This window comes from Argiope bruennichi, chromosome 10, assembly GCF_947563725.1.
Source record: "Argiope bruennichi chromosome 10, qqArgBrue1.1, whole genome shotgun sequence".
In the NCBI taxonomy this organism is placed as follows: Eukaryota; Metazoa; Arthropoda; class Arachnida; order Araneae; family Araneidae; genus Argiope; species Argiope bruennichi.
This window is the reverse complement of record NC_079160.1, coordinates 85,620,615-85,634,943: the sequence shown is the minus strand read 5'-3', so window position 1 is coordinate 85,634,943 and position 14,329 is coordinate 85,620,615.

Genomic DNA, 14,329 nt, shown 5'->3' with positions numbered 1-14,329 from the left:
CCATGCAGTGTATGGTGAAAATTGCTTACTTAGATGTTTCCTATCACTCCTTAAATTTTTGCCTGTGAGTTTTGAAACACCTTGTATATAACTTTCGATCTATCTATTCAGCAATGTGAAATTATTAAAGATTCTATTAATTAGTAAAATTATAGCATTGTGTTCAAACTAGCATAAAATTATATATATTATTTCATGATTCCTAGAAAAAATTGTACAGTTCAAGGAAATGAATTTATAATTAAACATTAATAAATGAGAATAAATGGTTGGTTGAGGTTTAAGGACTCAAGAGCCATATTTGGCTAAACTGCGCCAATTAAATGGTAAAAATTGAAAGTATGAATAAAATATCAAGTGTATAAATAACATAAAATCCAAAATATGGAGAATGGGGTCAATTCACGGTAACGTGTCAGGTACCAAATAAACCACTTCTGTTCAATTTTCAACCGTTCTGCTCATGTCTGTCGATAACGTTGACGAAACCATTGTTTAGTAAATATGGGGTCAATTCATGTGACGTAAAAGTCACATGTCATGTACTTCTTGAGCATGGCATTTAAGTTTCATCCGCACCGCTTTCGTCGATCAGTCTGCCATTAACGTTCTCCGCCATGTATGAAGCGGATTTTTTGTTTACATTTGAAATTATAATTTTTGAGTCATTTTCTTTCCTCTTATTATGTGTTAACAGAGGAAATACTGGTGTGCTGATGGATGCATGCTTTAATGCAGAACACAAGAGTGACTGTCATGATAAAATGTTTTCTTATTTTCCTTTCAACAATGCTGACTTGAGTTGATAGCTTTGGTATAGATATTTTTCAAGCCTTCGAAGTCGGTGATATGCTCTAATCATTTTGAAGAATTCATTCAGTGTGTGTCCATATATTAAATATAGCTGTTCCAGTAATTTGTTAGAAAAACGCTTCGAAGAAAAAGAAATCGGTAAGCGATTTGCCATCAAAAACAATCAAACAAAATCGTGAGTACATTTCTAATTTGTGATGGATTCAAAGTGAATTTATATCAAACAACTTTTTTATTGTTAAAAATGAAATGTCAATAGTTTATTGTATTTAAACTGAAATTGACTGTTATCATAATATCCTGTTATAACACTGTGCACCTCAGTGATTTCTGTTTTAATAAATAAAGGTCTTTTCATTGAAAATCAATTTCCATATCAGCATTTATTATATAATTTTTATTCCCAACTTCAATACTACATGCATGCTACTATATATATATATATATATATATATATATATATGTTTCATCATTTACATTGACGTTCTTGTCATACTGTGTTTATATTATTTCTAAATGTCTAGAAAAATAAATGTTGATAAATAGTAAATAGTTTTTTTTTTAGTTTTTTGAATTGGTGAGTACATTGAAACATACATTTGATCATATTTTTTCAAATAATTATCACATATATTTTATCTCTATCTCTCTCTATATATATATTTGTAATGTGTAAATAAAAATTATGAAAGCGTAATTTTGTTTGTTTTCCTTTAATGATTTCTTCAAATTAAAATGAAATTATTTATTTAAATTTACAATTTGAAATTGTAAACATAATTTATTCAATATATACTAATTTGAGTTTCATGTTCTTTCCTCTGAGCAAACTGAAAACATCAATCATCAAAGTCTCAATATTTATAAAAGTAATTACATAAGAAAAAAAAATATAATAATTTTATTAGTAAGCTTTAAAATATTAACTTATCTAAGAGTAATAATTATTTTTAAAAAGAACTAACTGGAGGAACTATATTCATAAGATTCAACATTCAATAATATTTAAATAATATGTAAAAAAGAACATATGTAATTTTTCACATATGTAATGCACATGCAGAAATTAAACACTGTCTTTTAAAATTATTGCAATTTCTTCAACTGTTTGACCTATTTTTGAGTCACGTTTCTACCTTTTGATTAAAAAATTGTAACGCATTCAGTTAACATATCATCTCTCCTTGCCAAGCATCGCACCACCCTCGAAATGCTTTTGCGAACTTCTATTAAATAAATTTTTCTCCACTCAGCCTCCCTATTTTTTAAAATTTATTTTATTCTCCTCGCATCTCTTCACTTTTTATTAGATATTTTGAAGTTTTTATTTTTCTCTACAGTCAAAATCTTCTGTGTAATTGCATTGCACATGTTCTGTATTTTTTCTCGACATTATTAGGTCCGGAGATTAAAACCTTCGAGTTCAAATACTCCGCGATCAATCCCTGAAGTCAGCAATTATCATCCCTCTATTTTATTGTTTTTTTTTTCAGGTTATGTTCATGAAATAAGATTTTATTTTACTTAATAAGTTTGGAAGTTTTAATAGCATCATTATGTGCCATATGATTAAACTAAAACTGTCGCTTATTCTAAAACTTTAGTGTAGTAATTATTTAATTACTTCGTTTAAGAATTTTAAAGGATCGATTATAAGAATATCGAAAACTGTTAAACGAAAAATATGTTTTTTGCTTTATTTTTAAACATAATAAAACAAATTAATGATGATGGGGCCACGGGTACTGTGGCTAATATAATGTAATATAAAAATCATGTTTTTGAGAAATATTATAATACGCATAGTTCCCTTACAATCTGTAGCATTATGTTTCTTAAATGAGAATATTAGTTTTACTAAATAATTTTGAAGTCTCGTTGCTATTTAGCAAAAAAAAAAAAAAAAAATTACAGATTGTGCCAAATGATTTTTTAAAAGCAAATGCATATTATTAACAAAAATATCAATAAAATTAACTTATTAAATATAAACCAAAAACCTAAACAAAATGGGGTTAATTCACGGTCACGTGTCAGGTACCAAACAAACCATTTCTATTTAATTTTCAACCGTTCTGCGCATGTCGGGATGTCTGCCGATAACGTTGAGGAAACCATTGTTTAGTAAATGTTACGCTAGCTGATCAATTATTAAAAACTTCTGATTTTTTTTAAAGATACTATTTTGAATTATTTTCTCCAAATTTTCGTAGTTATATAATTTTATTTCTTATATTAAAATTTTAATTAGTATTTTCAATGGAATTATTGTTTTTGCATAATTAATTAACGTCGCCTTTTAATTCGTTTGGTGCTGCTTTATTCTTTCCTTTCCCATATCCTCCCCCCCCCCTTTTGTTTTATCCAAAGGATACATTTTGACAAATGACTATGGCAGTGTTTTTGAAAAATTACATATGTTCTTTTTTTTATATATTATTTAAATATTATTGAATGTTGAATCTTATTAATATAGTTCTTTTTAAAGAAAAATTATTACTCTTAGATAAGTTAATATTTTAAAGCTTACTAATAAAATTACTACATTTTTTCTTATGTAATGATTTTTATTAATATGATATTCATTCAATGTAATTTTTATCAATGTAACTTTAACATTTAAAAAAAAATTTCATAAATGTTATGCTTTAAAAGTATATTGTTCAACATTATGTTTTTATTCGTGATAAAAAAAACCCTGTTATTTAGTATTTAGGAATGTTTCTGTTGAATAAAATTGATTTCATCATTTACATTGACATTCTTGTCATACTGTGTTTATATTTTTTCTAAGTGTCTAAAAAAATAAATGCTTGATAAATGATAATAGTGATAAATAGTTTTTTGAATTAGTGAGTACATTGAAACATCCATTTGATCACATTTTTTCAAATAATTATCATATATATATATATATTTCATAATTTGAAATTGTAAACAAAATTTATTCAGTATATACTAATTTGAATTTCATGTTTTTTCCTCTGAGCAAACTGAAAACATCAAAGTCTCAATAGTAATAAAAATCATTACATAAGAAAAAAAAATGTAGTAATTTTATTAGTAAGCTTTAAAATATTAACTTATCTAAGAGTAATAATTTATTTTTAAAAAGAACTATATTTATAAGATTCAACATTCAATAATATTTAAATAATATGTAAAAAAAGAACATATGTAATTTTTCAAAAACACTGCCATAGTCATTTGTCAAAATGTATCCTTTGGATAAAAAAAAAGGGGGGGGGGGAAGGATATGGGAAAGGAAAGAATAAAGCAGCACCAAACGAATTAAAAAGCGACATTAATTAATTATGCAAAAACAATAATTCCATTGAAAATACTAATAAAAATTTTAATATAAGAAATAAAATTATATAACTACGAAAATTTGGAGAAAATAATTCAAAATAGTATCTTTAAAAAAAATCAGAAGTTTTTAATAATTGATCAGCTAGCGTAACATTTACTAAACAATGGTTTCATCAACGTTATTGGCAGACATCCCGACATGCGCAGAACGGTTGAAAATTGAACAGAAACGGTTTGTTTGGTATCTGACACGTGACCGTGAATTGACCCCATTATAAGAAATCTGCGTTATTATATTTTATTCCTTCAGTTAACCTCCTAATCTTCAATGTTACAATCAATGAGAAGGAGAGATTTGGATTTTTAAAATTACGGTTAAAAATCAAGTTATCCATAGATGTTATAATTCTATACATTTTGATTTAAAGGAATGCGGTAACAAGTGTCCGAAGCAGAAGTTGTCATGTATTTAGATTATTAAAAAAACGTAAAATTCTGTTCCCGACATATTAACGAGTTAGTTTTATTAGATGTATATTCGATTTTGAAATTCGTCCAACATGATGGCTGTTTTAAGATAGACCTCATAACTTTCAATTGCAGTCAAGTAATGAGGACGACAACCGAGCCGGTACTCCTCTCCATGTTTCCATACCACATCAATGAAATCATTTAACAAATCTAATAAAAAAAGAAGTATTTTTGATGTGTATCGTTCCATTTTTCTCAAGAGGAATGAAATATTTATTTCAAAGTATCACAATTCATAAAAAAATATTCTACAATATTGATAAAATCATTTATTAACATTTTTTGCCCAGTGATTTAAGCATGAAAAATTTCATCTCTATTTATTATTTTTTCTCACAATATAGTTTCCTACCATTTTCCAAGTTAATCGTTGTTATTCTTTAAAACTATAATTTCTCTCTATTTATCTGTTTTTCCCCCCTGTTAAACAATCCAGAACTTTTTATTTTCTCTTCTGACACAGAAAGGAATAGCATGGTCAAGCCGATTACATTTAGTTGATATGATGTTTAAATTTTTAATGTAGAAAAACTGTATATTGTTACGGATCACTGGGTTCACTTTGTAGTGGGTGTATGGTGTGAAAAGACAATCAGCAGGCCTCAGTAGAAAACATTGACGGCGTTTATTAAGGGCTTTCTTCAATACATCTGTCTTCGTCAGAACCATCAATATTTAGTCCTGGGTCTTGCTCACCAAAAAAGTCATGATTTTTCAAAATTTTAAAAAGAGGTTTGGAAAATTTCAGCTGCACCATAAGTCATTTCGGGTAAACTTTCATACCTCTTAGGAATTTCATTTTTGTCTTTAACGCTCAAAATTTTTTTTTTCTTTTTTTTTTTTTTAAATCCATTTTTCTTTCGTAATTCAGTCGCAAGGAAAATCAACTATACATTCAGTACATGTCTTTTTCATAGATTTCTGAAAACCCTCCAAAAACCTCCAAAGGTTGTATGACTTTTCCGTACAGACGTTTCTGTATCATAAGTCATAAAACTGTCAATCTATGATCTCGTTTACAAGGCGGTTGTGTTACTGATTAGGATCAGTTCTAGAAGAGGCTAAAACATTTTAAACGTCATCTAAAATTGAGAGATTTGGCGAAAGTTAAATGATGTTTAACGCAATTTTGAATACTTTACGCATGTTTTTAATACAATTTCATGCGTTTTAATACACTTTCTGCTTTGCCTTTTCTGAAAGATGAAGTGCCTTTCAATGAATTTATTCAAAAATATATGATAAAAATCAATGACGAATGACATTTCTTCTTATATAAAGACTATATCCACTTCGAAACCTTAACATTTCTTTTAGATTTTAAATGATAAATTCATTATTTTACATAAATATAACGATTTGCATTAAATGAAAGAGTTTTGGTTTTATTAGTTTTTACTTTATTTCTTCTTAATTCGTTTGTTTAGTTCAATAAGTTCGAACATTGAAATATATGTTATTTAAATATAGGCACTTAAAAAAAAGTTGTTTCTTAAGTGTAAAGTACAATTAAATGAGGTCAGTGGTATTGGAATGATTCGTAAGGAGGGAAAATTTTCAAAAGAAATTCTTGAAATGCCGTAAGTAGTAAGAAAAGCTTCCAACTACGAATGTTAAGTTTCCATATTACATAAGTTAAAAAAAAATCAGTTTCCAGAGTAGAAGCGTCATTACAAATGTAAACTTTTCTGTTTATCATCGTAGATTTAATGAATACATTTTTTTAAAAAAATCTGCACACTGATAAAGATAAATTATTTGTTCATTATATGACTTTGCATTTTTTATATGAAACATTGTAAATATACGGTGCATAAAATAAACAGCTTACTAAATCAGAAGTATATTAATATTTTGCTAACTAATCATTTGTATCTGCGAAAATTTGTAGGAGATGTTAGCTGAATTCCAATTTAATTTTCTTCAAGTTGCACTATTTATTAAACCGTAACCCAAATCTACTGCTGAAAAATAAAACGAAATTAAAAAAAGGATTTTTACATTAACATATGAGTATATAATTTTCAGAAACTTTAATTTTTTTAAAGATCGTTCTTATATGTAAAGTAAGTCATTAATTATCGTGACGAATGAAGTTCTGGTGATACACTCTTCAATATCCTACTTTTATACTCATCTGTTCTTTCATTGTAAATTTTTAGATTAACTATGCTTTTTTCCATATTTCAAACAATGTAATTATTTCCAATTTCAAAAGAATTCAGGACTGTTTAAAACCTTCTAGGGGCCCTGTGGTAATGGAAATCTCAAAGCCCCTTTTTTCCTCTACATTTTTTTTTTTATCTATTTTGGTTTAATTTTTATTCAGCAGCTTTAAGTAGCAAATTTTGAAAAACTGTAGTTGCAAGTCCCTTTCTAAAAAGTCCATTTCGATATTTCAAGTGCAAAAAAAATTCCCAGTTAAAATGTAAAATTAACTTTAAGCAAAATATTAAAAAAACAAAAGACAACTTTCTTTAATACACTTTAAATAATATTGTAAAAGGAGGGGACATTTTTTTAAACTTAAAAGCTCCATCTTTTTTAGAATCATAAAATAGCATAATGAATAACTTGTAAATTATAAGTAGGAATATTACTAGAATAAAATTTCGAAGTTAATTTAATGAATACTTGATTTTGACTTGAATAAATTTGATTGCAGGGCTCTATCATTAAATGAAGAATAAAACTAAACTTTCTAAAACTGCTAAAAATTTTCAAGTCCTAAGGGCCTTCTTGACAATTGCCAATTTTGACTATTTAATTATCCTGTCCTTCTTTCTTCCTTGATTAGAATTATTTAAATAATCTCTTTGGAATGTTTACATTACAGCTCCCGTATTGTAGATTCAAATCACCTGAGGATTTAATTATATTTATTAGAAATGGCTTTAAGGGCACGCTTGGATGTGCCCATTGATTCAGTAGTTCTTAAGCAATTCTTTTTCCTGTGAAAACAATACGTATGTTGCAGACATTTTGCTATGAAAAAAGTCTGGTTATCTCAGAATGAGCCCATAGTTTGCAGAAGTTCAGTCGGGATCTAGATAAGATTTCAAGAGCAAATGAATTTAGAACATTAGTTTCTTTATTAAAAGAAATAAAGTGAGACTTCTGTTATTGTATTGCAAGAGAAACTCTTACTGTAAAATTAACGAAGTTTTTAAAGAGATGTTTTATTTCCTCATAATTATATGAGTGAACATTCCCTTTTATTTCTGTAATTTACTTTTAACCATAATACATGAAACCTTGATTAAATCTTCAGTATATTTTCGTTATAGAAATTTGTAATCGTGTTATTAAAATGAAATGAATCATTTTCTATTAATATATTGTTAAATTAAAAAAAAAATGCATTATAATACTTTTGTAACAGCTGTAATTTTTTTTCACAAAATAGGCTAAAATTTTAGTGATTTTGTATTAAATTTGAAGAAATATTTAATAGAATGTCAGTTTTATAATCCACAAAAAATAATTTAAATTATTTCTTAGATCACATTTATATTTTAAAATTACTGCCAAAGTAACCTCTCACAAGGAATGTTCAAAATACTTAAAGTATAAGAATATTCTTACCATTGTTTAGCATTAATTTATTATGAAATTCATATATTACTAATATTAAATACCATTTACGTAAAGAAATACTTCCCATTTTCCTCTAATGCAAACAATAATAATAATTAAAAACTACAATTTGAAGATAAGGGATACAAAATGAAGTAAAACAAAATAACCCCAGTTTGTAGCACATGCAGTAGCAATTATATGTCAAGATTATTTAGTATTTAATGTATTTCTTTTAATATAGAATAATCTTTTATTTAATGTTGATAATTCATGAAACATTTTATATCAGTGACTTTTAATTTACATAATATATACTTGAGAAATAGCCTTATATTGTTTTTATCTCATTGTGCTTTGCACTTGTCCAATTTTCTATTTTTCTATCTATATTTTATGCGCATAATATTTATTTTTTCAATTATATCACAGATAAAATCAGCAATATATTGTGAAGAACGCTCAATCACCAGGCGGCAGTAGAAAATAAAACAACGACGTTTATTTACACGAAGACACACAGGACAGCACAAAGACGACAACTATATACAGCACAAAAGACGATTATCTTCAGCCGAGACGTGCAGCATACAACAGCATACACAGCAGCATGCAAAACAGCATAAACCGCAGGATACAACAGACTCTACTGCAGATAGTAGCACACAGCTTAGTTCAGCACTAGCTTCACTCCGTCGCTGCTCCGCTTATCTCTGGAAGGCCAGTTATTTATCGTCGGTTCCGACTACGACGACTCCACTGGTCCACGACTACTCTGCTCTGCTCTGTCGCTTCCGACTACTCCTCAATTTACCACCACTCTCTCCGATCTGGTTCACGACCACCCTCTCTGGAAGACTCGTTCTTCCCCGTCGATCCCGACGACTCTCGACTACTACTCAATTCACGACGACTCCCCGGCAGCTGCAGCTCCTTTTATAGGTCTCAGGAGTCGGGGCTAGAAGCCTCTCAACCAATCAGGAACGTTCGAGGCGTAACTCGGTTCCAACTGGACGGATTGGGAAAATTCTCGATATTTCGGGTATAATCTATTTTGGCGCCAAAGTCGCCAAGTTTTTCGCCAAGCTCTGGGACCTCCCATGGAACCAACTATGCTGGAAAGCCGCATCACAGATTCGTAACAATATTGTTGCAAAATATGTTTAAAATATTTCAAAAAATTTATTAAATATAGAAAGAAAAATTATGCGGTAAAAAATTTGGTATCATTAAGAAACTAATATTTTTAAAAATCTCTCCGAAAATCACTTTTCTACCCTCCAATGTATGTATATTTGCCAAATTTGATAGGCATAAGTCAGACGGTCTGGTTAGTACAGAGGCAGCATATACACACTGAAACAAACAGACATAAGCCTTTTCCTTATGTATAAGCATCAAAATTTAGTTAAAACATCAATATATTTTCCCGCAAAATATTCTTGTCAACAGATAATATATTTTTAGCAAACCTAGACTAATCACTCCGATAAAATAAATCAGACTACGCATGATTTATTGGACGTTTATGACCCGTACGTGAATGTCTGTACGGATCTATCCCACTACCAATCCAAATCGCTTTTATCCAGGAAAAAGAATGTGAATCCTCAACGCATAGGGAAAAGGACATCGAGTCCAGATGTTTCTTAGAAGAGGGCAAAGAATTCCATAAATGTCAATCTCTTGTTACTAATGACAGACCGCTCTATTCTTTACTTCAAAACTGATAACAGTAAGCGATGTTGTGATCACACTAAATGGAAATTTTTGTGTACATTCTAATTAGGGATGAATAATATTTTCACAGCGGTTATTACGTAATCAATATCAAAAAGTCACAAATACAAGTGATCAATACTTTTCAAAGAGGGGTGTGATTCAAATCCTTGATACGATCTTACTGATGATATTTCGATTACAGGTTTTGGATCACGATAGAAAGTAACAATCGATACGATATCACTGGAATTTGCCGGAGCGGTGACTTTACTGGAAAGTAACAATCGATACGATATCACTGGAATTTGCCGGAGCGGTGACTTTACTGGAAAGTAACAATCGATACGATCTGTCCAATGGAAGCTCTCGAAAGAAATCTGTGATTGGATTGAAAAGTGAACTGACCGGTTATTGGAATTATCGTATCGTATCATTGAATTGCATATCACTGAAATTTATCGGAGCGGTGATTCACCGGAAGGTGCGAGGCTTCACTGGAAAGTGCGAAGTCACAGCTCCACTTTACGGGAGTGACCGATTTTCGTATTTGATGATGCGCTATTCCATACAGACCATTTTTAATTGCTCGTGACATGATTGACTGATTACATGTACTCTGTTTACTGCTGGCGCCATCTATTGGTAGAATATAGGACTAAAGTAAACATTTTAAAGAAATGACATATATTTTTAACTCATCTTTTTCAGAAAATGGTTCACTCTAATAAATAAATTAAATAAATAGTTTTGAGAAAAAAGTAAAATTTAAGAAGTAAGCTGAAACAGATAAATTAATTCAATCACACGTTAATTAAATTAGTAAATTAAGTATTAATTACAGTTAATAAATTTTATATTTAATATTAAGTAATAATTTTTAATTAATAATATGATTGAAATAACAGATATTTGGAACGCATATTTTAAAATAACAATAGCAATATTATTTGTTATTCAAAAAATCGTGGATTATGCATCTCTAATTCTAATACATCATTTTGGCGCCAGAAGATTTTGATAATATAAAGTGAATGTTAATATTATTCGTATATCATTAAGAGGCTTGCATTGTATTCTTTTGAGAAAAGAAATAAAGCAGATAGGTTTTTATTTTAGTTTTATTGTTGAATTAATGTTTTACAAATATTAAAAAGTGCAAGATAACTTTCTTTATTTCGGAAATCAACAATTGTGTCTCTAATCTTCCTTCTTCCTCATATCAGACGAATTTCTTTGATATATTATAAAGGTTCTCTATCCTTTACTGTTACTAATTTGGAATTCATGAAAAATTTCTCTTGAAAGAATTTGAAATTGAAATAATTTGTGAATCAATTGAGCCAATCAAATACAACCTGATACTTTGCATTTCTTACGAATTAAGATTCAATACTTATATAAAATTATTAAAAAAATACTTTGAAAAAGGAGTTTAAAAAGTATTTAAAAGAACTGTCAATGCAAAGCTTATAAAAAATTCGGAGAAATTTTTTTCATTTTTTAAAAATAAATTAACCAAACAATGGCGAAATAAGTAAAGTAATTAGCCTTATTATTTACCTTGTTTCTCTACATTCCTCACCATATCGTGGGATTAATTTACTTAATTTTCTGGAACCTTTTAAAAGAATATACTATTGTTGTTTAGTTTGTTAATTTCAGATTTTATTTCAAAGAACTCTTTTAATGAAAAATTTCCCTACGACTTTTCAAAAACTTTAAAAATTGTAAAAACAATTCATTTAATTCCACGAGACGATTTTTTAAAATTTAAAACTTAAAATTTATAGGTTTGTTTTTCTTTATACCAACTTACTTTTGCATCTCAGTCTTACACGAAATTATTTGCAAATGAATTGACCTCTTAGAAGCAGACCAGATCTATTTAAGTTTTTTGTTAGAGAATGTTTTCATTTCTTGATTAAGTGACAGCAAAGAAGATAATTTGCGTGAAAAACCTAGAAAATATTCATACTTTTTTATACGAAGTTTGTTTTTGGACATTCACTGAACGTCTATAACACCATGACACGGAAATTGTTCAAATCCAATGATTAAAAAAAAAAGTTTGTTCTTGTTAATAATAATTGCATAACAGTAAAAATATTTCACAATATTTTCAAATTATGAATTTAAAAAAAGAAAGTTGATATCTTGAGTAAATAAAAATTATAAATGTTGTTGGCTCCAATTTCTGGTCCAAAAAAATTACTTCAACAGATTTAATCAAACTATTTGTAGACGATCCTGTAAAATGGCCATATTTAATACTTCTTTTTATTGGTATAAAAACTTTAGCAGTATGCAGAAATTGTTAATGGTATTAATAATGATTTTTAGAAAATGTTTTATACATTTTTTTTTTTATTTTTATAAAAATACACAATAAAATGATAAAAAAAAGTAACTTGTTATTCTTGATTCTATACAAATTTTAGGCTTTCGCTTTCCTATTTATCTGAGTATTTTAACCTAATTTCTGAAAAGGAACAAAGGAAGCCTAAAGATAGCCATAGATATTACTGGAACAGGGATAAGCACATTTCTATTGTTTTGCACTTTCTTTTTGTCATTTTTACAGAACTTTCTTCATATAATAATTTTTTAAAATTTTCAGTTCTTTTATCAACATTGACGTCAGTTTTATACTGAAACTTGAGCTGAAAAGGAAGTGAAAATATTAATTGCTAAAAAAAGTTTCAAAATAATACAAGGAATAATTATTTAATGCAACTTAAGGAATAAAAGGCGACTAAACAAAAGATCCTAAATATTTAAAAAATAGTGAAAAAAATTATTGGTATCACTAAAAAATAATAACATATTTGAACAATATAATTATTACTACAGGGAATAATTTATTTTAAAAAAACGTTTAATTACATGAGTAATAAATTTACTAATTAGCATATAACTAAACTTTTATTATTCATTTTTATTAATAATATCATTACTAAATGGAACTTTATGCCAAAGCGAAAGCACAAAACCGGATTACGACGAAGGCAAAAAAAATTAAGATCTATTTGCCAAAGCGGATGTAAAAGAACCGCTTCACAGCTTGCAACGGACACAACCATAGGCATAATAAGTTAATATTCTTAAGATTTTCCCCGCGCAAATTTTCCCACAAAATAATTACATTCCTAAATGATTGAAAGATAATACTTTTTCATATGCACACTATAATTTCATTTATTAATATATAAAAGTATTTCAAATACGTTCAAAACAATCTTTCAACTGCCGATAAATAACTAGAGATGCATAATCCACGATTTTTTGAATAACAAATAATATTGCTATTGTTATTTTTAAATATGCGTTCCAAATATCTGTTATTTCAATTATATTATTAATTAAAATTATTACTTAATATTAAATATAAAATTTATTAATTGTAATTAATACTTAATTTACTAATTTTAGTAACGTGTGATTGAATTAATTTATCTGTTTCAGCTTACTTCTTAAATTTTATTTTTTTTCTCAAAACTATTTATTTATTAGAGTGAACCATTTTCTGGAAAAGTTAAGTTAAAAATATATGTCATTTCTTTAAAATGTTTACTTTAGTCCTATATTCTACCAATAGATGGCGCCAGCAGTAAACAGAGTACATGTAATCAAAATCAATCATGTCACGAGCAATTAAAAATGATCTGTATGGAATAGTGCATCATCAAATACGAATATCGGTCACTCCCTTAAAGTGGATCGGTGACTTCGCACTTTCCAGTGAAGCCTCGCACTTTCCGGTGAAATCACCGCTCCGATAAATTTCAGTGATATGCAATTCAATGATACGATACGATAATTCCAATAACCGGTCCGTTCACTTTTCAATCCAATCACAGATTTCTTTCGAGAGCTTCCATTGGACAGATCGTATCGTCGCCGCTCCGGCAAATTTCAGTGATGTCGTATCGATTGTTAGTTTCTATCGTGATCCAAAACCTATAATCGAAATATCATCAGTAAGATCGTATCAAGGATTTGAATCACACCCCTCTTTGAAAAGTATTGATCACTTGTATTTGTGACTTTTTGATATTGATTACGTAATAACCTCTCTGAAAATATTCGTCATCCCTATAAATAACGGACACAAGCATATCGACCATTGAGGATAGACATAATAAAACTAATATTCTAAAGATTGTCCCTGCTCAAATTTTTACCTTCTTTTTCCCTCGGAGCAGAATTTTTGGAGCAGCCCCTAGACTAGCGGATCTTTCCAATAGTGGCTCCCTATGAAATTGGATCAGTCTATTAAAACCGTAGGTGGGGAAAGAAGGGAAATGGAGGTTGCGCGCGCATGCGGTGTTTGTTGTTTGAAAATCAAAACATATGGTTCGTGGTGAGACTCGTTAAC